We start from the raw sequence: 3,958 nt of genomic DNA, 5'->3' as shown, positions 1-3,958 counted from the left end.
ACCAGAAAGAACGTGAGTTGCAGAAATAAATTATACTAAATAATTTTAAAGTGCATTATCAATTCCAAAGTTGTTTCATACCTATTTGTCCTCATTTAATACAGCCTGGCTGTGAAAGAGAGCAGACTGGTTAAGTGTCTGAGGTCCCAGAGCCAATCAGTGGCAAAGTCAGTGAATACTCCATTGTCCTCCACTTGCTCAACAGGAAATCAAAGGAGTGAAAGTCATCCTAGCAATTATCTAATGTCTCTATGGTGCCTACAACCAGAACTAGCTTAGGATGAAGGGGCATTATCACAGACCACCAAAAGTGGCAGGGCCAAAGTAGGAAAATATATATTGTTGTTGTTGAGACGAGTCTCGCTCTGTCGCCCAGGCTGGAGTTGCAGTGGCGCGATTCTCAGCTCACTGCAAGCTCCGCCCCCCCGGGTTTACGCCATTCTCCTCCTCAGCCTCCGAGTTAGCTGGCGACTTTACAGGCGGCCCGCCACCTCTCCCGGGCTAGTTTTTTTTTTTTTTTTTTTTTTTTTGTATTTTTTTTTTTTTTTTTTGTATTTAGTAGAGACGGGTTTCACCATGCTTGCCAAGATGGGCTCGATCTCCTGACCTCGTGAATTCGCCCGTCTCGGCCTCCCCGAAGTGCTGGGATTACAGGCTTGAGCCACCGCGCCCGGCCGGAAAATATATTTTTTAATGGAATGTTCTGTTGGGTCAGATCTGTAATAAAGCAGATACTGTGCAGATTTCTGGACACTATACATAGGCATTTCAGGCAGCAAAGAGATAGTAGGAAACAAAGGAATAAGGCAAATATGAATGGGCCAGGAGTTTCAAAACATAACTCTTCAAGGGTAAGTAAAAGACAGACGTGAGGTCTAAACAGCATGCACAGAGTGTGGAGATTCGGCAAGATTACATAATGAAGTCGAGAAAGTGTAAAGGCAAACACTAGCACAGTCAAGTTGAAGAATAAAGGGGCGATTGCACCAGAGATTAAGATAAATAAAATAATAAGGCATTGTTCCAGTACATAAGGAAGTAAAGGTCAATGGAAAAATAAACGTGGCCTCTGAGAGGCTACTGGGGTAATTGACAGAAGAAACAGACAAAGCTCTTTTAGAAAAAAAAAAAAAAAAGTAACTGGAGGCCTTGGTTGCCTCAAAGCTCCCCAAGGCTAGTAGGAAGAAGAGGCAGGAGCTTGGGGTCAGCAACAAGACAGATCCACAGGGGTTGGTTAGAAGTTAGGAGAGGAGCTAAGTACCAGGGTGACCAGAACATGAAGTATTGCGGATGAAGAAACACTTCCACGCCCCCACTTCACTGAGACCATGCACAGGATGTTCAAGCAAAATGAAACAGAAACCTTTGGAAATTAGAAGGGAGGGAGATTAGAAGGGAGTTAAGTCGGAGCAGAATTCCAGGAAAGCACAGGCGGTACCCCTGAATACATTGACAGGAAGGCATGGAAGGAGAGGCTAGGGGTAAATGTGGGGAGAGAGAAAGAGGGAGAGAAAGATGGAGAATGAGAGAGGGAGGAAAGAATTGAGAGAGAGAGAGAGAGAAAGAGAGAGAGAAACATGAAGGGAGGGGAAGAAAGAAGAAACAATGAAATTAAAAAAAATTAAAGACCAAAATGTTAATGAAGCCATGAGGAAATACAAAATAGACATTAAAAAAAAAAAAAAAAAAAAAAAAAAAAGACCCGACTACATTCCCTGAATCCTGAACCAGTGACTTGGGGCTGAGCGGACGCAAGCATCTGAGTTCTAGCTCCAGCCCTGGCTCTGTAGCTCCACTGGCTGTGTGACCCTATACGGCAGTAGAGGATAGAATCTGATGGCCTCTGGAGTCTCCTCCAGCCGAATTTTCTTTGGTACCATCTGTCCAAGGCTCACAAAATGGGCCCTAGGGAAGCAAGAGTCTCCCCTGATACCGTCTCTCTGTAGTAACCTCCTTAACAACTCTCCCTCTTTCCAAATAATAGCCAATATTTCTAAAGGCATTCCTTGTCCACGATGATCTCAGCGATATATATATTCACTCACTTCTCACAACAGCTGGACCAGCTAAGTGTGTTATTTTTCTCGTTTTACAGGTGAGAAAATTAAGTAACTTGTTCAAGTAGAACTGATGCCCGAGTAGATGCCCAAGTAGGGTTGGTGCCTAGGCCCTGTGGTTGAGGCTCAGTTCGTGCAACCTCAGTTACCAGGGGTTCCCGGGGCCAGTGCGGAATTCACCAAGCCGCAGCTGCCTGCCGCTGAATGTGAAGCGGGCGCAGGAGACTGGAAGGTACATCTGGTGTTCCCTGCGGCCTGGTTTCCCTGGTGCGTGCCACAGCCTCCGAGATCCACGACTGGCCGGCTGGAGCCACCGACTCCGAAGAGAACCAGAGGTGGACCAGCCAGAGGAGAGGGCAACCCTGGGAGCACCGCACCCTTGTCAGTACCCTGCAAAGCTAGCGGTAAGATCCAGGAGGTTGAATTTGAGGCCGCGGTAGTCCAGACGACTTTCCCTGGAAGGTGTGACGATGACTTGTACTGCAAAAGAAGCCTGGACCAGGCCTCTGTGTGGGCGTTTTCTTTTAGGCGTTTGGAGAGGGATGGAGACGGTGGGTGGGGCGGGGTGTAAAAGAGGAAATTAAAACCTGAAAAAGTTTAGATGCAACAGTAAAGACCAGAAGATGGAGGGGGGCAAAGTAGAACTTCTGGATTTGGGGCCACAGCCCCTGTGACCCCAGGGATCACTCACACCTCTTTGAGTCTCACTTTCGCCAGCTCACAGACCTGCTGAGGGGGAGTGGTGCCTGGAATGAGCTGCCGCCAAACTCTTCCGTTTCCTCATCCTTTGCAAGGGGAATACATTTGCACTAACACCTACATCCAAGGGTTGAAAGAATGAAATGATACAATGCTTAGGGCTGGGAACGGGACCTGGCACGTATGACAAGAGCTCAATAAATGTTCGTTGCTGCTACTTTGCTGTTATTTTTTCGTTTATACAAACAGGGTAATAATTATACATGAATGGCAGAAAAGAGGAGTGTTCTCAGGATCAAATGAATCAATACTTTTTAAAGCGCTGGTAAACTAAGGCTCCATATGCAATCGGAAGGCCGGCAGACGGACTTCTAAAGCCCTTTACAGCGCTGCGAGGTTAAACAACTGAAAGAGGAAAAAGAGGACAAAGTGCAGCCTCTTTCGGAACTCAAACATTTCTTGGCCGAAAGGGACAAGTTTCCCACGGGAGCAAGACCTTAGCCAGAAGAGCTGGCTTCCTGCCTGAAGGCGTGCAACCAGCCAGGAGGCCTCCAGGGCATTGTGCCCTCCCAGTCTCCGGCCCTGCTGCCTGGGAGTGAACGTCCCGCCTGACGCGGTAGGGCTGGCGAGGCAGGCTCTGCATGCGCCCGAGCTTCGCGCAGAGGGCGGGTGAGTTTGCGCCCTGCCTGAGCACTGCTTGGCAGCTGTTGCAGAAGGGAAGGGAGCCTGCAGTCTCAGATGAGGGCCTGGGCTCCAAGTTCCATTGTTATCAAAGAGAAGACTTCAGACGAGCGAGTTCTCCCACTTAATTTTCCACTAATTCGTTCGCAAGGCTTTTTAATTGCTTGCAAATGCGTTTTCTCTATACGATTATGGAATCCCTGTTGCCTGTCGCCTGCAAGGCTAAGGAGGAATACAGATCCGTGTTAGACTTTAAACAAACAGCCCAGGGGGCGGGATAGGGTGGTGAAGGAGGAGATTTTGAAAAAAAGAAGAAGAAGAAGAAGAAGAAGAAAGAGTGTTTTGTACACCAGGGGAAGTATAGTGAAGTAGTCGAAAGCATGGATTTATATCTACTCCATTCTGAATCTCATTTGTTAGTAGGTGTCCTTGGGTGAAATTTTTAACCTCTTTACCTTCGTTTCCTTACTTGTAAAGTAGAAATGTCTATAGCAGGGCCTATCTGTTCATAACCCTATAAT

The sequence above is a fragment of the Rhinopithecus bieti genome, unplaced genomic scaffold, assembly GCF_001698545.2.
Source record: "Rhinopithecus bieti isolate Rb0 unplaced genomic scaffold, ASM169854v2 scaffold_31531, whole genome shotgun sequence".
In the NCBI taxonomy this organism is placed as follows: domain Eukaryota; kingdom Metazoa; phylum Chordata; class Mammalia; order Primates; family Cercopithecidae; genus Rhinopithecus; species Rhinopithecus bieti.
This window is presented reverse-complemented; position numbering follows the sequence as displayed.